The sequence below is a fragment of the Podarcis tiliguerta genome, assembly GCF_965153285.1.
Source record: "Podarcis tiliguerta genome assembly, chromosome: 10".
In the NCBI taxonomy this organism is placed as follows: domain Eukaryota; kingdom Metazoa; phylum Chordata; class Lepidosauria; order Squamata; family Lacertidae; genus Podarcis; species Podarcis tiliguerta.
The window spans coordinates 48,852,900-48,876,420 of NC_139543.1; the positions used below are offsets into that span (position 1 = coordinate 48,852,900).

At 42.9% G+C, this 23,521-nt stretch overlaps 1 protein-coding gene and 1 long non-coding RNA gene across 4 annotated transcripts in view; one reads left to right on the forward strand and one right to left on the reverse strand.

Moving 5' to 3' along the window:
• Nucleotides 1–917: 917 nt before the first annotated feature.
• SYN3 (synapsin III) overlaps nt 918–23,521 on the forward strand; it is a 194,613-nt gene continuing 172,009 nt past the window's right edge. The window contains exon 1 of one of the 3 annotated variants that reach the window (XM_083400762.1): nt 918–936. The gene's annotated coding sequence lies outside the window, so the exon portion shown is untranslated. The other 2 variants (XM_083400759.1, XM_083400760.1) reach the window with 2 other exon arrangements.
• LOC310658646 lies at nt 9,736–15,043 on the reverse strand. Its single transcript, XR_014502402.1, has 3 exons — nt 14,810–15,043; nt 13,736–13,946; nt 9,736–10,072 (listed from the first exon to the last, which is right to left on the reverse strand). It is a non-coding gene; the product is annotated as an uncharacterized lncRNA (long non-coding RNA).

A 23,521-nucleotide genomic window follows, 5' to 3' on the forward strand; every position in this document is an offset into this window, starting at 1 on the left:
ACAGTCAAACCTTCAAGCTTTGGTATAATCTAGATCAGGATTGTCTCCTTCGGCATCAGTGCTCCAGGATTTCGGACATGGAACATTTCCAGCCCTAGCTGAAGGTGCTGGGAATTGAAACGGGGACCTTTTGTCCCAGGCAAATACTCTGCCACCAAGCTATGCCCCATCTCCATGCAAGGAGAAAGAGCAATACTGAGCCTGGATCAAAAGGCAGAACAGTAAGGGACAGAAGTTGGTTGGTCTTCAGCAAGGGACACCACGGGCCCCTTCAGGTATACTTTTTATTCTGCAGTCTTGATTCTTTGAGTTCATGACGGCATGGGGCCACTTCTATACCCTTGCAATACTGTTTGTGCCTGCAGAAGATTCATGGCAAAAATACTGCTTCATTTCCAATCAGCCCCATAGGTTTCTGCTGAAATCCTGCAGCTGCTGCTGCTTCTTCTTCTTCTTCTTCTTCTTCTTCTTCTTCTTCTTCTTCTTCTTCTTCTTCTTTATTGCAGGCCCAGTCACAGAGCCATCTTACTGGCCAGGAGGTAACACCCCCACAGTCGCGATGGCCAAGGGGAAGCCCACCCCCCCCTTGGCCAACATCCATGCAGGACCAGCCAACTGGGAAGGAGATGAACAAAGGTCCGCAACCGACACCCACTGGGGAAGAGGTGAGCTTCTATTATTAATTAAATAACTAAATAACTAAATAATTAAATTAAATTAATTAAATTTGTATACCACACTTCATCACAAAAAACTAATAAAGCAGAGTGATATGTGTACAGTTCAGAATAAATCCCCCACTTAATAAACTATTATTGCTTTGACAAGTTGCAGAATACGCACACAAAACAACAACACGCCAGTCTGGAGGGCCCCAGGATACCCTGCAACCTCATGAAAAAGAATCTCAGAATCAGAGTGAAGATTTCTTGGGAGGTAAGTCAAAGGATCTATCTTGTTCCAAGGTGGAATATGAATTGTTCCTGATGAGTTCCATGGAGGGAAATGAACCAAAAGGAGCAAACTGTGCCATTACCCCTCTGATATATCCATCATTTGCTGAGAGGCTAAATAGTTCCTTCTTCCACCCTCTTCTGCTCTTGCTACATATTGCTGTCATCTGTGCAGTGCTTTGTAGGAAACAGGAGAGAGAAAATACCTAAGTATGCATCCTTCTAGCTGTAATAGGATTTTGATCTATAGGTCTGAACTTTGTACCTGAAGGGTAGAACTAGACAATACGAGAAGGGTATAGGCTGTGAAGCAAGAGCTCCAGGCCCCTGTCTACACAATGTGCTGTTACTGCTCACCCCATGTTGTGACATTGGGCATTTGCTCAGCCTGCCTTATTCTACCGGCAATGTTGAGCAGCAGAGACTGGGAAACGCACAATGTCAAGATGCTAGAACATGCAATAAGCTGGGTGTGGCCAGAAGGTAGATTGGGATGTGCTAAAAGATCTTTGGATGATTTGCCTATATTGGCCATGGTCTCTGTCTTTCACCTGTTTAGCAAAAACAGTTAAAATGTTTCCCTCCCCTCAAATTATGGTGCTGAAATAAAGAAAGCTTGGAAGCAAACCAGGGGCAGATTTTTATATGAAAGGACTATGGGCTCAGTTCTGGTACTGAAAACAAATTCCTGATCTGAGCATGCACTCCAAGTCTTTCTGTTTCTTAAGATCAAGTGAAATGTGATTTGCTTGTTAAAGGAAATGACACTTCATGCATTATTTTATTCAATCATACATAAGATAGCTGTAACAAGTGGTGATAATCTGAAGTGCCATACAGAACACAGAACTGAAATGGCAACCTTTCAAATGCAGTTGCTTCCTGGTCAACAGCAATTAGAGATCACACAGAATTCCATCTTATGAAAGTGGTTTGCAATTAAGTGCATTGAATTAGGTAATATTCCAAACTGGCTAGGCTGTTTGGCTGTGCAGCTCAGTTGGTTTGCATGGAAAGATTCAAATTTTAATAACATCACAAACAATCTGCTGTACTAAGTGAATAGACATGAATTGCTCATTGCCCTCCTTTTAAAATTTGTGGACCAAATAGTGACTTGGACCCACACATCAGCTTGAATCCCAACATCCTCTCATTTGTACAGAAAGTGTCCACCAACATTTGCCCTGGTTGTAGCCCTTTATTCTGTCCCAGTCCAGAGAGTCAAATGACCTTCCAAAGTGGCATGCATACAATGGGAGCAAGGGACTGCAACCAAGAGAGAACTGGCAGTTCACCATCTGCATGTGGATCTGCTCTCCATTCATGCATGGGGATAATGGGATCTAAGCCATTGCTGATGAAGGTGAAAGCGGTGGATGCAACAGGGCACTAAGCCCATGCCAGCTGGTGTTTAGTAAACATTCCAGCTCTTCCCTCTAATGAAGAAAGCATCTGGTCTCCGGGAAGTGTGGAGCTAGGAAGACTGTGTCAGAAATGAAGGCTGCTTGGAACGTTGCTGTATTAGTCGTTGGGGAAATCAGCAACTGTTCTGCTCAACTGACATAAATAGCTCAGCCTATCTGCATTCTCGGTGGCTCTAAAGCAGAGCTACTCTGGAATTGGCCGGATTCTGTGTCACAAACACATGGCAGGGCAGGAGGGACCAGCATCGCGATTGTCATGCCATATGCCATTTCTGATATCATAAAGAGACGGCTTAGTGATTGATCTCAACCTAACATGGTGCAGTTGGCATGCTAAGGAACAAGGATATGTTGTGTTAGACTAGTGTTAAGTTCTAGGCACTAAAAGCCTTTACGGATGAAAGGATGGCTTCAGCTGTTTCTTTCTAAATCTAACAATGAGAACCACAGTCAGTAAGATCAGACTTGAGTCAAAGAGAAAGAGATAATTTTTGTATATTTTAATACAGAATCAAACAGGCAATGCTTCAGCGGCACATTCATATATCAACTGAGTCTAGGAAAATGCAGATTTGAATTTCCAATCTGACCAATGTGCTGAAATGTGCATGCTTTGTCTGAGCCTATCAGCAAGCCAGATTGATTGTAACCAGTGGCTGAATTATTAGCTATTAACTTTTGAGGGGCTAAAGGGGGGGGGGGGCGAAGTTTGGAATGCAAAGGGTTACTTGCAAAACCACACACACAAACATGTTATTCTGCTTCAAGGCCATTTTTCAGCGAATGTTCTTGCCTTCTGCTGCTCCTCCCTCACTACACAATTGGGGATTACATAATAAATGTGATATCACATCACTATGTAGCCACTCAAAGCTGGCTAATAGTGTGAAAAGAGGAAACACCATCATTGTTGCCTAGGGAATGAAGGGTATTCTCTCTCTTTATGGACAATTTTTTCCCCTGCTTGCAGCCCCCTCCCCTTCAGCTTTACCTCTGCTTCTTGTGCCCTGATCCTGACCCCTGTGTCATTATTTATATTTCAAGCAGCATGTGTGAAGGAATCATACCAAATTTAAAAAGAGGGAGTTTAAATGTGTGTGTAGGTTTGCCCACACACTCCTGGAGTATGATGCATGCTTTTTTTAAAAAAAAGGGGGGGTTATCCAACATTATTCCACCATTTAAAGACTCTTGTGCTCACAGCTTGGTTTGCAAGCATGCTGTTAAATTCTTAATCCTCATCATTAGTACTGACTGAGACAGATGTATGTTCTCCAAGTGCCAAAACAGATCAATTCACATGTCTTATGTGCAGTAACTTGCCTGCAATGACAACAAATAATAATTTTAGAGTTGGAGGGTTTTTATTCTAAACCCTCTGCTCAGTGTGGCCATTAATAATACTTAACATTTGTCTAGTGCTTTCAAGCATCCGTTGCACTCCACATGCATCTATTGGTAACAACCCTTCCAACAACCCTGAAAGGTCAGTCAGTGTCCTGAGCCCCTGGCCTACCAGGTGGCAAGTCAGTATGTCAAGTTCCCAGTGCAAGTTCCCAATCCACATGTCCAAAGTCCTGCAGTGATCCTAGGCTTCCAAACTGAGGTCCCTCAGCATGGGCTGTTGAGCAGACACAGCACCTCGGCTCTGCTTCCCTTTTGTACTTTGCCTGCTGATTGCCGTATCTGGGCTTGATGAGACACGTGACCCTCACCTGCTCCAAGCCTACTCCAGCTGAGGAATCACACACATCCTCCCAGAGCTAGTGAGTCCCACCTGGCCAACTAGAGAGCTGGGCTGTGGCCCTTGCCTGCCTCAGACTCCTAGAGCATCCCACCCACTACTTCCTACATCTGAGAGCCCACCATGTCTGTGGAGGCAGGGGCCCCTCTGGCTCTTGTGATGGGTCTTGCTGCTCTGGTTCCTGTGCACCAACACCCCCCATCTCCTTAATCATCTTCCATCAATCTGTGAGTACTTCCTACACCAACCTCTTCTTCCCCATCCCCAGCTTGTGTCCTAGTCCCAGCTACACCCCTCACAGGGACCCTCTTTCTCCTCCCCATTGTCCTGCCAGTTCATGGCAGTCAGTATTATATCCCCCATATTGCAGATGTGGAAAATGAGCCTCACCTAAGGCCAGGTAGTGAATTCATGGTAGAATTAAGATTCACTGAGGACTTCTTGATTCACAGCCCAGACTCCTAGTAGGAACTCTAGTACACATCTCTCTGGAAACTCAAATGTATGCACATTTAACATGTGAACATTAAGTACAATTCGGTACAGTATATAAAACATAAATCCACTAGTGCTTCTTGTCTAATAACCTACTGCATTCAGAACCCTAAAGTGGAGAAGAGAGAGAGTTCTAGGCTAGAAAGAGCAGAAGAAAAAAGATGGGACGGGAGCGTGTCAATTTGGCATGGGATTCTGGAAGACAAGGAAGGGGTGAACAGCTTACTTATCCAGGGCTTAGATGAACTGCTGCAGCTGTAGATGGATGTGTGTATCTGTATGTCGATGCCAGCACTAAGTGCCCAGGCCAAAGATCCTATGCCTCTGGTTCTTGCATTATTTCAGCTCAGAATCACGAGCCCTGACATTTAGTTGTTCTGAGTAAGGTCTCAGTGAGAGGAAGAGGCAAGCAACAGAATACCCAAAGCTCAGAGCTTCCCAGTTCAGTGTCCTGCGCCAAGATGCTCCTTGCAGAGAGTGTGTGTTGTATGTGTGGGAAGAATCCGCCTTCCTGTGCCAGAGTCTGCCCCCTGTTTGCTTCCTTGCAAGCTAATACCACTAGCAGCAAGTTACTACTGTGGGGTACTTGGGTTGGCAGTCTGGGGGAGCAGACCTGCTCCCCACATCTGGCCCTAATAGTGATGCTACTTAGAAATGTCAACAAGGGTGGGGAAGAGTTGATTCAACATGCATCACAAGTAAATGAAACAAGCCACTTTTATAAATAATTTGTAGTGATCTCAGCAAATGCATTTTATTCAGTCATAGGAACACAAAATGAGCAAAGGGAAATACAGACACGGCAAGTGGTTCTAGGCTATGCTGACAACTAAACAGTAGCACTTTAAATATGTTCATTTGACTAGCTGAGCAGAAGGTAGGCAGGAGAAGACTGGACTGGATCTCTAAGGCTTCCAATTTTCTTCTGTCCTTGGCGTTCTCTCCCCATATTGCTGCTGCAAGAGTTAACCTACCCATGCAAAATGGCGCACGTGCATATGCTGGCACACAAAGAGTGTCTGAGAGAACCCAGCCCTCTAACCATCTGCTCTTCCATATAAATAAGTAGAAGGCTGAACAGTCTGAGCACAGAGACACCTGCCAGAGAGAGAGATGGGAGGGGAGGGAGAAGCGACGCCACAAATAATAGCAGAGAATGTTTGTCTGCAAGCATCCAAGGCACAGGCAGAGGCCATTTGTTCTATTCGTGAAAGTGCTATCGGGTTTGGTGACAGAGGGATGGAAAGAATACCTGCAGACTTTTTAACCACAGACCATGGTTAAAGTCCAGCTTCATCAGGCAGACTGGGAAGGAAAAGCAGATAAAATGGGACTGGGCAGCAGGACTAGGAGACAGTTCAGTGTGTGGTGCCTCTTGTTTGCTCTTCCTGACTATGGAACGAATGGTTTAAGTTGTGGGGGTGAGATGATGATGCCCTGCTCATACTATCTTAGGGGCTGTAGCTATGCAGGCGCACAATATCTTCTGGTTTGATCCTTGATGGACAATGCATGGTGCTAGTCCATCTTTCAATGCAGGCACCTAAAGACACAAGCTACATTGGGCAGGGTCCAGCCAAAGCTAAACACTTTGAGCTCCATTTATTTCAAGGGAAAATTAGGCAGGTGCTTAAATCTCTCATCTTTATAACAATGTGACATGCAAATAATTAACTTTGGCTGGATTGTACTCTATCTTTGTGTATTCCCCCCACCTCAACAACCAGTGATGTATTTTCATCCATCAGCAAAGATAAATGATGTTCTTATCTCTCTGCCATCATTGCCTACCACAGTCATTTTTCACTGACTTTTTATTCAGTTGAAGCAGAAAAAAATGGCACAGCAGAGTTTGAGATTCATTTTTCATAAATTCTACACCAACTTTTTAAAAAGCCCTTTCCCAACTCAGTCTCATTTAAGTGTAACAAAGTTTGTTATATGGAAAGGTGTTAACTGAAACTCTATGAGCACTCTCGAGCACGCGCCACATACACACTTTAAATAGCCTGTTTTGCTTCCAAATGTTCAGGTCTTTACAACATTATTGGAACTGGGGATTAAAAAGGAGAGAGAATAGATGGCTTGGTTTGAACCATGCATCCCTGATCATTTCAGCAGCACAATTCACGAGCACATTTGTGTCTGGGGGCATGTTCTCTAGAACTGTGAAGCCCTCACAACTGGATGGTGGGAAATTTATTGTGGCAGCCAGGCCATTTGTGGGCCATTTAAACTGTACAGCAAAATGCACTACTGGTGTTTGGAGACTTGAGTTGGCCCCTCAAGATTGGAGATACTGACCACCCCCAGTTTACGGCAATGTTTAATATGAGTAAATCTTCTTTTATTTTTCTGTTTGTTCCCCCATCCCCTTCCATTATTCTCTAGAAGGCCAGGGTAAAATGCTGATTGACTTATTCCTTCTGGAGAAAGCTCCAAGATCCTAATTATAACCTGATAAATTGCCTGCATCCACTTGAGAATTGAGTTCCTCCCAGTCATTAACAGCCTTTACCTTGGAAAAATCACTTAGCCTAGAGCCTGGCTTGATGCTTACGGATGACAAGTGGGACTGTTTCATTCTCTTTCCATCCCCTAAGCTTGTAACAGGAGCTTTGTGGAGCTGTCCAGTCTTTCTGCAGGAGAATAAAGTTTTCTGAGTTAAGGTCAGGGTCAACTACCATCAGCATTCCCTACTTCCTGAAAGCTCACAGGTTCTTGTCAGTTTGGGATTATTATTGGGGTGTGTGTGTGTGTTAATTTATAATTAAAAAAACCAAAACTTTGATTTACAAGCATGTACTTCTGTGGATATAGGAAGTTCCCTGAACTATAATTTTTGAAGGGCCCTGTTTTGCTTCTAAACAGATCGGTGCTCCATCATATTAATTAGAGCAGTGCCCAGTGCAAAGGGCTCCAGTTTTTGTCCTGTTTAAAAAATTACCGTAGTTCTTTTCCTTCTTTCCTAGCCACCTTCTGGTTTACACTAATGCCTTGCTAAAACATGTATTAAGTGGTGACTTATTTTTCCTCTCTGCTAATTAATATGGAAATTCTCAGGATATAAAAATTGCCTGTAAGATTTTATGCATTCCTGATCAAGAATCTTTAAGTATATGAGCATGGGGGGAGCCCCAGGTGATGAAGCATCTCAACACTGCAGCAAGGTAAAGAGTTAAACGGACAGCTGACTTAAGCCCCTGTGGAAAGACCAAAGTTGTCAACTCCACTGCTGATATTTAACAACTTCATTTTCTAAGTAAAAACACCCAATAAACAAAAACAGCAACCAAGGATGAATTATAGCTTGCACAAACTAGCAAGGACAGACATGTATAGTAACCATTTTTTCTGGGGCCTCACACATTTCAAAGCTAATATTCCCCATCGCTAGTACTCAACAGACACATTTAGCAAAACATATGGAGGTGGATTCCATCCCTCCTACCCTAAACGGTGAAATCTGCTTCACAAGAAAACACACGGCGGAGCGTGGCATATTGCCCCTAGCAGAAGCATGATTCATATGGTCACTGGTAGCTGGACTCTGCCCCCGGCCTATTTGATTATGAACATAATTATAAAGAAGTGCATGTGTATAAAAAGGAGCAATGGTTTACAGAAGAGATTGTAAATTGTACCTCGGTTGAAAACAAAATGAGTAATTCTGGAACCGAATTCTCCTATCCCTTAATTATGCATGAACTTTGCAAACTCCGTTTAATTAGAGGTTCTACACACACTGGATTGCTTCCTATTGTTTGCAGCCTTCCTGAGCTCAAAGCTTAGACATGACTCTTTTCTTCTGGCTCTCCTGCTGCTAGGTTGCATCCATCAATCTGAATGGAGTGACAGGTGCCTGGTGCAGCAGCAACACTAAGTATTCAGTTGAGACTAGAATATCCAGAAATGTGTTAGTGTCTGATGAGCAGGAAAGGTGAATGCATATTACAAAGAGGGAAGAGAAAGATGTATATGTATCCTTACACACACTTTTTTTCTGCACAGTCCTATAATTCTGCAGTCTCTGGGAACCCATTAAGGGTTGTTCCTTGACTGAAAGCACACAGCTCATTATTATGATGATTATTGCTTTGGTCATAAAAATGACTCAAGAGTGACTTGCAAAAGAAATACTAAAACCAATTACAGCAAACACAATACAGTGGTAACTGGGTTTGCTTACTTAATCCGTTCCGGAAGTCTGTTCTTAAACCAAAGCCATTCTTAAACCGAGGCGTGCTTTCCCTAATGAAGCCTCCCGCTGCCGGTGCCCTTCCACTGTTCGGCTTCCGTTCATAGACTGAGGTAAAGTTCGCTAGCTACTTTCAGTTTTGCAGAGTTCTTATACCGAATAGTTCGCAAACAGGACTGTTTTTAAACCAAGGTACCACTGTACCTAAATACAAAACAAGCAAGCAAGCAAGCAAATGCACCCATACAAATAAAAGGCATGCCAAGCGTGTGTTAATGAACCTTTTGCTCTGTGGACACATGCTAGAAAGTTGCTGTTGGCCACAGCATCCCAACAAATGGAAATTCAGTAAATAGTTGTGTGTGTATCATCATAGATGAGAGACATTTCCTTGTAGCAACTTCAAAATGCATGAAATGGCTCCTCAGTTAAGACCCTCTTCTGACTTTATCTTTCCAAAGTGAGAAGAACAGCAGAATCTACCCCTTCTGCACCCCCCCAAAAAAGGAATTACATTAGGACTCAAATAAATAATCTAATTAGAATAACCCAAAGTAGATTCCAAATGGATTGGGCTGCTTCTAAATGCTCTAGAGGCAGATATGTGGCAAATCTTGTGGTGCCATTTTGGGTGCCATTTTTTTTTATACAAAACAACAATGTAATGTGGATATAAATAAAAAGCATCATCTTGTACCATTAAGAGCCCTGATTAATGATTTAACATGCATTTATTTATAATCATGTATAATTATTGTTTACATAGTGTACTTTTGAGATGTTTTTGTAGAATACAAAACCCAAAGCATTAAAAGGTAAATAATTATTTAGTTAAGATCACTAAAGAAAGGATTATCATAGCTTCAAACCACTCAAGAGTAGACAAATGTTAATCAGTCCATCAGTAGTACTAGCAACAGCTAGCATGTCCTGGCATTCATGACAGAGACCTGAGCAATTCAGCCATTGATACTGATAGTCGGCAATTCATTAATGAGATGTGCCTATCTGGATCTTGTGTGTGTTCAAATGTAACAGTAAGAGACTGACTTCCAAAGCAGTCTGTATTGGAAGATCCCTTGCAAAAATAATGTGGTGGTTTTTCTTAAATAGTTGCCTGGCAACCAACCAAAGGGCGCATAGTATGAGACTGCAGATGAGCCTAAGGAGATAAGGGTTCCTATCAGTGTCACAGTGGAGAGAGCTTGTCTTCAGTATGAGCTGGCTGGCTGGCTGGACTGGTATTATCTTTGACCTAGTTCCAAAAAACAAGCAATGAACAAATAGGTGAGATGATAAACTTGTGTCTCAGTTGTACCACTTGAGATTTAAGGGAGAAGAGGTCATATGGCTGAATGCTCCTCCAATCAACAAAAGCTCATTGAACATAGAAAAATAGATGTCAGGAAGGCGGGTTTTAGCATAGTTCTGTGTAATATTAGGGTGGGGTGTAAACAGCCTCCCAAAATTGTCAACCACTATTCACATGATGTGAATTTGGGAGGGATATCATTTACCGTATTTTCGAGAATGAGATGTGGCCTTTGCTCTGATCCAGTATGGCTCTGCTTATGTATGTACAACTGCTGGAGAATAATGATAATGGGTGGATATCCAACATTCATCATAGCCCCTTGAAATAAATGGACTTAAATCCATAGATATCCTATCAGTGAATTTGTTCCAGTAGCCCAACAATCAAGTGAGATGGATCCTTTCATGTCCCATATATAGCCCATAAAATGTGCACCTATCATACTCATAACCAATCAGATGGAATTTCCCTTTTGTCCTGTCTGTCTTCTCTTTATCTGCACATCATGCTGATATCCTTGTTAAATTTTCAGTAATCCCCTGTTGCATAATCGGCAACAGATTAGGCCTCCTTTTGTACTTATGCCTGTTTTTGTTCCGTCTAACACAATGGAGCCTGGATGCTGATTAGGGCCTCTAGGATTCTTATTAGCACAGCTATGAAGTAACCATGATAACAAGCATAGTCGTCATGACCTCTTAATTGGAAAGGGAAAACAGTCTGCAGCAAGAGACCTTTTTTTTGTCTTTAGACATGTGTTTGTCCTCTGGTAAGACCATAGCTGAATACAAAAAAGGAAAACAAAGTCTGAGAAAAGAATGTTGATTTGTTTTGGTTTTCTGGGACATTTGCTCAGTGTTTGCACCCTAGTTTCACTGTTCTAGAAGTTCTCATTTTATCTCATTTTTTAAAGGGAAGTTGGGCAGATGTTCCCTTGACAAAAAGTGGCAAATCAAAAAATCACCTATATATTAAATTCTTTACTAGGGGGTGGGGCAAGGTAGGGAGCTTTCAAAGATGCAATCCCGCATCCCTATTCTGAAATGGTACAGTCCCAAGAAGGCTGTGCCACATGTTTTTCCGAGCAGATTCAGCTGCCAGTTTCCCTCTTGCAACCTACTTTACAAGGCTGCTGGGGAAAAACCACAAAGGACTGTAAACAACAACAGCATATTACCAACAACAGCTTAAGATGATATTACGTTGTTGTTGTTGTTGTTGTTGCCAGGGGCAGCTCTGGAGTTACTGAAAACAATTTCCAGAGAGGAAACAGCAAATAAGATCAAACAGTTCAAAGGGTTTCAGTACCATGGACAGGGAAGGACTACAGAATCAGTAAAATCACCTCTTGCTCTTGAGGAGGTAGTGCGGTTATCATAACCTCATAAATACAAGGGACACAATTCAGGGAAATGCCTTGCAAACCATGTCGTCTTGCAAGCAATGGGGTGATACCTGGACAGAATGTGGAGTCCCATTGATTTGAATAGGACTTGCTACTTAGATGGCTCATTGTAATCCTATGCACATGCATGCCCAGGTATGAAGTTTGACTGAGTTCAGCAGGGCTTATTTATGCATTTTAAAAAATTATATATCCTGCCTGATTGTAGTAAAACCTCTAAACCAGGCATCCCCAACCTGCGGCCCTCCAGATGTTTTGGCCTACAACTCCCATGATCCCTAGCTAACAGGACCAGTGGTCAGGGATGATGCAAATTGTAGTCCAAAACATCTGCAGGGCTGAAGGTTGGGGTTGCCTGCTCTAAACTCTTGAAACGGCTTATATATACTGCTTGATTGTAGAAAAACGCAGGTAAGTAGATACAAGAGTGAAACAATATCTGTGGTGTGTATCTAGATAAACTTTTTGCACCATGACGCAAAGCATGATACACACAATTGGCAATATTAGCTTCCCATCATTACAATTAGAGATTGTGGTTTTTGTACCGATTTGGATTGAATGGAAGCTTCTGTCCTGGAACAAAAGCAGCTTGAAGTGGTGGTTTCTATCAAGACTCTGTGAACATGAGAAGAGGTCTGCTGGATCAGGCGAAATCCAGCATCCTGTTTTCACAGTGACTGGCCAGGATGCCCAAGAGAATCCCACAAGCAAGACCTGAGTGCAGCAGCAGCATCGTCATATATGGCTCCCAACAACTGGCATTCCGCGGCATACTTCCTCTGACAGTGGAGTTAAACCTTATCCATCCACAGCTAGTAGCCAGTGGTAGCCCAGAGGTGGTTTTAGGGTAGCACAACTGGTTAGGTGCTGTGCTGCAGGGAGTGCCACAACAATGCTGTGGAATGGAGCACAAGAGGCAGGGGGTGCCAAATTTTAGCGTCATACAGGGCACCTCTGAAATTTGAGAGCCCAAAGCCTGCCACTGGATAGCTTTATCCTCTGTGAATGTGTTTAATTATTTTTTTAAGAGAATTAGACACATTCACATTGGGGGCCAACACTATAGCATATGGGAGAAAACTCCACAGTTTTAACAATGTGCTGTAAGAGAAAAGTACTTTGTTTGTATGCACCACAGTCCTAATCATAATTCTCTCTCTCTCTCTCTCTCTCTCTCTCTCTCTCTCTCACACACACACACACACACACACACACACATATCTGTTATTTACAGGGGAAACAAGTTAAATACAATCACACGTTTAATGTCACACCCTCAATTGTAGAAGCTAGAAACTTGTTGGTGCTGTGTAACTCAATTCCAAACTAAGTCCAGCTACAGAAATGTAATGCCTGTGTATCTTTCCTGTCAAGCTCCAGATGTTATATTTTGGGTGTTCATTTCTTTACTTGCAAAAATTGTCTGTTTCCCTCTCCCTCCCCCTCCCCCCATTCCATAAAATGTTTGGGTTTGTTTTTAAAGGAAAGCAGAGACTTTGAATGCTGATTTCAGTGCTCACAGCTGTGAAAACTGCAGAATACACACAGCCCCAAACCTAGAACTGGCCCATATTATTTTGAGCCAGTACTAATGGCAAATGTGGAAGGGAACATTTCCTGTCTCCTAGCCCCAAGCATTATTTGGTCTCTTCTGAAACAATCTCTAATGAAGGTTTGGTGCTGGCAGGGGAGGAAAGGTTACAGATAGAGAATTCTGCCCTCAAACCAAATCCTCTCCTCTCTCTCTGCCTCTCTGCCTAGGATGCTGATAGGGTGAGTCACTGAATCTGTCTCTGGGTGCTACTTCAATGCAGCAGCCTTTCGGGAAAAGACTTCTCCTGCCCTCTCCAGCAGGGCTGTGAGATATCCAAGCCTGCCCACCAGTAGTTTTACTAAATAATTCATTATGCTCCCATGATAACTGAAGTATAAGGAGGGGCTTGATTTAATTTACTGCCTGCTTCAAGCCAATCGGGCGGTAAGGCTGCAGTAGAACCGGGTGACAGCAAACCCTGCTTGTATGCTGTGAATGTGAAAGAGAAGCAGTTCCGTGTGCAGGTTAAGGGGAAAGGATTGGATCCAGAGGAGCCACTGGATTAAGAGACTGGCCAGAAGGTAAGATTCAAGTGCGGATCTGGATTGTCCAGAGGATTAAGCAGCACAATGCAGACCTTGTGTGTAAGAATTCTCCTTACCTAAGGACGTATTTTCCGATTTATGGGGGAGGGAACCATGGGTGTGTGGAAGCCTAACGCATGCAGCTGGCATGTAGGCTTGCACTGCTTTTGTGTCTTTTGTCTGCATGCACCCGCTGTCAATATCTGTAACCGAATAGCTGTCGTACAAATAGCTGTTTCCATTGTGCATTCCGTACGCTACATAATCAGTGGCACGTTGCATTTGTGTCTGTAAAATCAAAGGAACAAAAACCAATTAAGAAAGGACACACAGACCAGCCCTTGGGGGCTAATGGAATCAGAAGGCACCCGGTAGTATTGTAATTATTCTTTTTAAAGTGGTACGCATCTTTAAAATCTCGAATGGCTTCCATCTGAAGTGTGAGACAAACCTCCCTCTGGAGGCATGACTGTACAAGCAGAGGCATAGAATAAATTAAGAAAAGGGGGTAAAGGGAAGTGGTTTAAAGAAAGAAACTGAGAGGGACTGAAAAGAGAGGAGGACCAGAAAAGGAGCAAGAGAAGCAAGGTGTTTCCCCCCCCCCAAAAAAACCCACCTTTCTGAAGTTGTAGGTATCTTAAAATCATGAATCAACTCTTTCTGCCCCCATCCTAAGCATATGTACTCAGAAGTCAGTCCAATGGGTTTCAAATGGATACAGAATACAAGCCTGTGCATGTTTGTTCCCATTCTATTCACACTCCTGAAAAAGTGTGCACAGGATTGGAGCCTTAAGCATGTGCTTAGGATGAGTACAGATTTGCATGAGACAAGACCAAAGGCAATGTTTATTCCTTACAAGTGCTGTCTTCCAGTGTTGAGGCAAATTCCTGAAGAGCGTGTCTGTAGCCATCAGTCGGTTGTAGCAAAAAAGAGTTCTATGGCAACTTGAAGATCAACAAATATCACACAGCATATAGAGAGGCACAGGGCACCTGATGGCACATCACAGGGGGGGAAATAGAGGAAATGCACCACCAAAGCGGGGGATAAAAGCAGGCACATATTTGCATACAATTTGCATTGGTTCATGTACAAATGCAAATTTAGAAATAATTCACATAGTTACATAGGATCGCAAGACAACTGACCATAGTGGGGAAGGCTGGGACCAGGTGACCCGTGCTGGTGAGCAGGTTCAAAGCTGCTTCTGCTCTCCCTTCTTTTGGTTTTTAATCTCTAAAGCAGACTTGGGTCAGACAGCCCTTCAGATAGAGGGTGGTCCTCTCAGAAGAATGCATAGTCACCCTAGAAAAATCACATGATTTAAACATTGATGCAAGGTGCTTTTTTTAGCTACAGGGCAGCTCTGTTCCCCTTGTATATAGGCCTGTGTATGGGGTGATTCTCCTACCACACCTAGGAGAAACTATGCACTTGGCATGGTAAGGGCATAAGAAGATCTGGGGAAAGTTGTCACCTTACAATACTACATGGGAAGGAGGTGGATTGTTTAGTTGTTTTTGTTTTTATTATATATTTTGTGTTCATATAATGTGATTTTATGTTGAGAACTGCCCTGAGACCTGCGGGTATAGGGCAATATACAAATTTAATAAATTATTACTGGGTGACCCATAGAAGTAGTATTATTGATTAGCAGTAGGCCTGGGACATATAGAAGAAACTTACCTTAGCTTGCAAACTTCAATGCTGCAAACAGTGGTGATAGCCATTAGTTCTGTAGGCTTTTGAAAAAAAGATTAGAGAAACTGGACATGGGATAGGTCCATTAAGAGCTATCAGCAACAGAAAATAACTTCCACCCTCACAAGCAACATGCTTCTGAATCCTGCAGACCAGCAACATGGGAAGGCTGTTGCCTTCACACTCCACTTGTGAACTTCCCAAAGGCATTTGGCTGGCCATCGTTGGAAACAGTGGGATGCATGCATTTTTGGCTAATTCAACAGGTATGGTCTCAGATTTGCCCTTATATCCATCCTAGATCTCAAATAATAAGCTTGGCCAATGGCCAGGGATAGTGGGAGTTACAACCCCTGCATGGTTTCGGTGGGGAAGCACAAATGCTTCCATGTTCCCACTACACCTACAATATAGCATGTAATGCATCTGTATGCACAGACAATGCACACAGTTCCTAAAAGAAGGAGGGAAAGGGAGAGAGATGTTGGTGATTAGCATATATGGCCCTGAAATGATTAGCATGTCTCACCCTGTCACTCAGTCTTTGTCCCCTTCTTTTTGATGATTGCATGGAACATCAGGAAAAAGTTTCTGACAGTAAGAGCTCCTCAACAGTGGAACGAATGGACTCCCTCAAGAGGTTAGGCTCTCCTCCCTTGGAGGTTTTTTAGCAGAGGTTGGGTGGTCCATCTGTCATGGATGCTTTAGTTGAGATTCCTGCATTGCAGGAGGTGGGACCAGATGTCCCATGCGGCCCCTTCCAACTCTACAATTCTATCATTCTATGATCTATATATACAGATGCATAACATGTTATATTGTTGGTCAGATGGCAACACACAAGCCTAAAACCCACTTGGAAGCTGTGCTTTGCACTCTAGAAGGCATGATAGCAACCCATTTCCTATCCATGCCTAAACTTTACATGAGTGTAGGAAGTGGATCTCAGTGCCTCTGTTTACAAGTTAAGCTTTGCATAAAGATTCCCAAGCACTATATTGTTATAGAACCTGGGGATGGGGGAGTCCTAAAGATTGTTTTTTAAAGAAAACAGAAACCTTTTACATTCATTGTGCATTTCTATAGGCTTCCTGTCTTTTAAGCAGAGGATTTAGCTGTTCACTTCTCTTTCAAACATGTTATTATATAGAATTTATCACTCCTACATTACCAAAAGAAAGCAGGCTTATTGGAAGGACTTGAACACCATTGTGCTCATTTTGGAAAGCCTCAGTGTGGTATAGATTGAGAATCTCTCCTCTGTGGTGAGAGATGGTAATGAGTAGGGGGCAGGCAAGCCCGGGCTTTGTGTCTTGGCAAGCAGAAATCAATGCTAAGTGCTCTGTGTAATCAGATTCCATAGCATGGGGGAGAAAGTGTGAATGACTAACACCAGGATTTATTTCTGGCAGCTGCTGGTCTAGCTATACCGTGTAGTCGTTCTAGGTGGTAATTTAGTAAGGCTTGCGTTTCTAAATATTTATCGCAGTTCAAGTGATGTGGATTTCATGGGCTTACGCAGAGTTATGGTGGCTTGCACATGCACAGAGCATTCCAACAGAAACCCTGCACTTGCTATCACTCTTATACATCTTACTTGTGAAAGGAAAAAAGTACCACCCAAACTCTACTGGTGGCTGGTGCCCATTGTGACTGGCAGGGAGCCCAAACAGTAACTAGAGCCGAAACTAATGACAGGCAAAGCCAACTAACTCTAGTTTTGTCCCCATCCTTTCCCCTGCTGAGTTCTACAAGGGCAATAATGAGACTAATGAGGAGGAGGATGCTATTAGGCAGTGCCACAACCTGGACTGGCTGTAAGTGGGACAGGTGGCTGGTGAGAGGCTAAGGCTCTCATTTTCGGAAAATGAGCCTCCAGAGCAAAACCCTCTCTGCTAATTTTCTGGAGTCGGTTTGTGATCAATGGGGCTTCCCATTGAATAACTCCTAGGTAGTGAGCAAGATATTATTCAGAAATAATGGCTCACTGCCCATCTAGCAATGGCAGACTTTAGGTTCTCAAATTTCATTGGGACACAAAAATTTAGTGCCCCCCATCTCTTGCACTCTGTTCTACATTATTATTGTGGTGCGAGCACCCAGTATAGCTGAGTGGTTGGGCTACCCTAAAACTGCCTCTGGTATAGGCTCCCCCTGTCCCTTCCCAGCTCCTCTCTCAATCCTAGCTGGATTATAGCAAGTACCACCCTGTTGGTGGGAGCCAGAGCCAGAGAATGGGCTGCAACACTAGTGTAAGGGACATAATATTCTCATAAATATATTGCTGCCTGCGGGGTGTTAAAGCAACAGTTTCTTTGCAAGGGTCAACAGCTGGAAACCATTTCCCCCAGCCACATTTTCTGCTTGGCAGGTGTAACAGTTACAGAGACAGAAGTGTGACCTAATTAGCTGTGCCTAATTGCAAGAGCTTGAGGCAGGTAACAAAAAGTTATACACACTCATTGCAAATGCAATTTAGGCATATTGAAATCAAATTAACTGAAGCAGCAAGCCTATGTGTACATCCTTGGAAGTCCAATTGAACACAGCCGAGTCTACTGCTGAATAAATAGGATTGGGACCATATTCGACCACTCGTAACAGGGTGGCTTCACAAAATGTAAGGCCGTGTACTTACACTGAAATGACAGGCAGCACAATATTGCTTTATTCCTGAAGTACATGAATGAAGCAGAGGTACAATTCCTGGAACTGAAGCAATGTTTTCCTTATCTAAGGAATAGCACATTTTCTTCCCCAGTTTACCCCTGCTTTCTTTTTCTCTTTCTCCACATCCTCTGTTATCTCCCTCGTGTCAAATTCTAGATAGAACACAAGCTCCTTGCAGAAGATGTCTGGCTTTTTGCTTCTTAAATGGGTGCAAATAATAGCAGCAATAATGACAGTTAACAACAGCAAACACATTTATGTTATATATACTGCAAAAGGCTGGAGGCTCTTTCAATACAGCTGTCGTAACTATTGCTTTGATTTTTTAGTACGTAAGAATAGGAAGCTGCCTTCTACTGAGTCAGAAAATTGGTTCATCTAGCTCAGTACTGTATACACTGACTGGCAGAGGTTCTTCAGGGTTATTAGTAAAACTGAACTGCCGCTTTCCCCCTTGAAAAGTGCACTAATAAAGCTTATTAGGTGTCTGTTCTCAGCAACACAGCTGCAATAGGAGACAGGGAATGGGATGCAGTTACAGTCTTTCTCCCTGGTTGGTTGAATCCATTGTTTGCGCCATCCTTGGCATTAACATTTTGATTTGGAAACTGGGGCAAAATGCCAAGCACTCCTCAGGACATATAATCTCATTGCCCGTCCACTGGCATTGTGCAGGTGAAATTTGAGGTTGCTTTTCTTGTTAGGAACATAGGGCTCTGCTTTCTACTGAGTCAGGCCATTGGTCCATCTACCTCAGTATTGTCAGCACTGTCTGGCAGCAGCTCTCCAGGGTTTCAGACAGGAAATGTTCCCAGTCCCAATGCCGGGAATTGAACTTGGGGAATTCTAGATGCTCTACAACCAAGCTCTCCCCCTGGTTGCTGAATTGATTAATTAATGAAATGTTGCTTCCCTGCACTGGCTAGATCATGAACTGTGGCAGCAGGAGGGCAGGCAGTTCTAAAACTGTGTCCATTTTAGGTATTGTACCAGGGCTTGCACCCCCCACAACTGCCGATTATTGGCAGCCCCAACCTTGCTTCAGAGGGTGCCTCTGAGTCTGCACACAATGATGTTTTCACCTGCCAGCCAGTGTGCAGTGCTGGGTTGGGGAGCAAAAGGGAAATCAAGGTGCGGCAGGCATGTTTTCCCCTTACCTGTGGCTACTGAAAAGAATTCTCCTTTGGACTAGAGGAGAGAGAAGGGAGCTGCTGACTGCGCACACTTGCCTCATATTATGGGATCAAAGATAGGATCTTCTGCACCATTCTGCATACAGCCTAGGAACTAACAGAGAGGAAAGAGAACGGATGAAGGGAAGCTCCATCCTCAGACTAGGGAGTATGCCCTCAGGTCACACATCATGAGCAGAGCACTGGTCAAGTGCCTCCCCAATGCAAGTGGAGGCAGAGCAAAGACTAAATAGAGAAGCACCTGTGTCTGTTCTTCCTACTCCCCAAACACTCTCCTCTTCTTTTAGGCATTACCTGTCACAAACTCCAAGAGAGAAGTTTCCAACGTCAGTGCTATTTTCACACTCTACCCAGAGATCCTATTGATATAAATGCTTCTATTGCTTTACAGCCTCAGGAGTGAAAGACAAAAAAAGATAAGGAGAGGGGCTAGTTTCCCTGACTCCTCAAGGACTGGTTGAGGCAGTTCTGCACTCCCCCTCTCTCTCACACACACACTGAACAGAAGAGATGTGTGTGTGTGTGTGTGTGTGTGTGTGTGTGTGTGTTCTTGTTCTCCTAATGTGTACAAATACATTATTTGCAAGGAGTCGTGGATCATCCTTTGGTAGCCCAGTTTCCCTTATGGTATAGATTAAGTCCCACTCCAACCCGACTTTTATGTCATGTTCATTTTTGATACGCAGTAAGCCCTCACATTAGAAACCGCTGGAAAAACATAGTGACTTAAGGACTCAATCAGAGAAGAGAGCTTATAGTAGCTGATCCCTGAATAGAGATTTGCATATTTATAGTCAAGATTTTATGAACTAAGATGTTGGTTATTATCCAGAGAATGGGTCCTCCCCCTCCCCCAACCTGCACTGTTACTATAATCATTCCAGCTATCCATGCACTAGGAAAAAATCTCAACATACAGTATTAGAGAGGAAGGGGAAAGAACAATTATAGACAACAACAGATGTACAATGGCTTCAGGAGTAAGAGTTCTGGGGTGGTCAAAACAAGGGCTAAACATTCCTTTGATCCAAACATTCTCAGCTGGGAGAGGGGAGAAGGAACTTGTTTGGGAGCTAAAGGCTGCTTCTGTACAAAATGGCCACCCTGACCTCCTTCTCTAGCCTGGAGATGGGCAGAGGCATGGAGCTTCTCCCTCACTGTGATGAGCCCTCTGAAGTTCAGTGGAGCTGTGGAAGGGAGATCCCTGTCCTAACCCACAGAGGAAGATTGGGGCTCTTCTTATTAAACTTGCTACAAGACAATGAGACACTCTCTGCAGAGAAGACAGTGAACAGAATTGTGAACCCCTGAAGAAAAAGAGGATTGGTCTCCTCAAGGACACCATTAGAGCAAGGACTAAACCTGTTCACTACCTTTGGGGGAAGGGGCAGCAATAGCCTCCTCTCAGCTGTGTCTTAGATGGAAAGTTGGGCTTATATGGATAGCCAGTGCTTTCTTTCTTTAAAAAAATGTTTAGGGGTACTCTCATTTTCCTCCTCATATTGAAATACTGCCCCTCAATGAGGCCAAACTTAGATTCACAAAATGTTCTGGGGTATGCGTACCCCTGCATGCCCCCCCCCCGAAAAGTACTGTGGATTGCTATACTTGTAATCCATAATTAGACCCATAGCTTAATTCTAAAATTTGTTCAGGATGTGGGACCTGCCAATAGTAATGCCTAGACGAAATTGCAAACTACAATGTTACACTCAGGTAGCACACACCAAGCCACCCTTTTATAACTGGGACTTAGGCTGCCGAAATCTCTTCTCTCTATGTGAAGCTCTTTATTCTAGCTATGTTTAGTATAGAGCTAACTAATGGGGAATAGTATTGAGCATGTTTATTCCTGTGGCTGTGCTGAGCTGTATGGCTGCAGCTGACTTACTGTAGCACACTATGCTGTTGTATCTTCTGGAGAATTTGCCTAATTCATACCGTAACTCCTTTTGGTAATCTTCCTTCCTGTATACCAATAGAGGAATGACAAGACTATAATATTGCTATAAAGTATCGTAGCACCATGGAAAATCATGGATTAGTTTAGATTACTTTGTGTTATGAATAATAGATCACTCAGCGATATCCATTACTGAATCTACATAGAAATGATATGTACAAGTTGTTTCCATGATAAACTAGTATGTGCATACATATGGACATCGGCACAAGCTCAATATTTAATAGCTGTGCACTGAACTGCTCATTTAACAAATGGCTTGTTTTTCTGAAAGTCCTGTAATTGCAGAATTATGCAGGGACTCCCTTCCCACCCTCACTGTAATGCAGCCTTTGAATCTGCTTTACCACTTGGCTCAATCATTATTGTCTTCCGCATGCTAACAATGCAAAAGTTCAAAATATTTTTGGTGACTTTGATGAAAACCGGAAGCAGCTTGACCTTTTCTCTCAGGTGGAACATTTCTGAAGCTTAAAGGTTGCTCCCTGCAATTACAAAATTCAACTCACACAAAGCTCCTGTCTCCAGAGCTTAAACTCTCTTCACTGAAAAATCTCAGGTACACATTTGGGCTACAACTCCAAGCAGGAAGCAATTATTGCTAAGAAAGTCTGCATATTGAACTGATGCTAGCCTGAGACAAAACAGAACAAATGAAGTTCAATGCCTGTCATTATATATATATATATATATATATACACAGTGGTGCCTCGCAAGACGAAAAGAATCCGTTCCGTGAGTCTCTTCGTCTAGCATTTTTTTTGTCTTGAGAAGCAAGCCCATTAGCGGTTTAGTGGCTATTAGCGGCTATTAAAGGCTTAAGGGATTAGTGGATTAGCTGCTAAAAGGCTATTAGCAGCTTAGTGCCTTAGAAAAAGGGGGTGGGGAGTGAAAAAAAACCCCAGGAATCACAAGACATTTTCGTCTTGCGAAGCAAGCCCATAGCAAATTCGTCCTGCGAAGCACCTCCAAAACGGAAAACCCTTTCGTCTAGCGGGTTTTCCGTCTTGCGAGGCATTCGTCTTGCGGGGCACCACTGTATATCTTTTTTGTAGAAAATAATGATAATAATATTTAAGACTTAAATACATGCATATGTATGTGGTTTGAAGTGACTGAGGAAGGGACATTGTTTTAGGATGACACGTATCATTTTAAAGTTCTTTTTCAATAAATTGTTGTAGTTTACTACCCAATTTTAGGTGCTTAGTTTTGTGTCAGATGGCTCAGTGGTGGCTGAAATGTTTTTTGGATAGTAGAGAGTCAATTTGTCTTCCACCAACAGCATCGTGAGATAGTGGGAGGAGGTTGCAATTAGTTTGCTTTCAGTATCTTAAGGCAAGAACTTTAAGAGATGTTATTGAAATGTGGCTGCAGTGCTGTACGACAACATCTATTACTACAGGCAAGGCTGTTTACAAGCTGAGAAACAACAAAGATCACACACCTTATATAACAATCTGATCCAGTACAAAAAATAAGTCATAATAAAAACGTAACTTTAAAATAAACAATTTATATCAAATAAAGTAATGTTCATTAATCCATTATAATAGCATTGGATAGTTCATTAATCCAATATAATAGTACACAATGAAATTAACCACGAGCAAACAATAATTAAACAAAAAAATTCACTCTTAACATTGACAAGAAATAATTACCAAACTATAATCAATAAAAATAACAGCAAGGAGTTCCACAGTGCAGGACATGGCTCACTACAGGGCTGGTCTCTGACAAAGGCTGACTAAACCTTGGGATGTTGGAGACCACAGAAAATTGCACCATCAGAAGATCTCAGTGATCCAGGTGAAGCATAGGGAATGAAGTCGTCCATGAGGCACTTTGGGCCCAAGTGGTTTAAATTAATACAAGAGCCTTGAACCTGGCCTAGCAGCAAATCAGCAGCCAGTGCAGCTCCCTTAGCAAAGGAGTAGCATGTTGTGAGCAGTCTCACCATTCATTGTGCACTGGTTGTAGCTTATGGACAAGATACAAAGGTGTTATCATATGCAATAAACTCTACCTTGCTTCCCTCTTAAATTTACTCACCTGAGCTAGACAGAGGAAGAGAATTAGCAGCACAGTTGTAAATCCAGGATAGGATCATGCTACCATGACTTTACAGTCCAGCTTTTGCTTTGCTCTGCAAAATGCGATAGTCAATCTAAACAGAAAGGAGATAGGTCTCAGGAAAGGAGTACTGTAAATCAGAGGCATGCTGATGGAACTTCATAACTCTGCATGTTCTCTATGGTTTCTACAGCCAGAAGCAGAACAGTTAAGAGGAAAATGGAAGGGAGCAGAGCAGTCAGACAAGGCAAGAA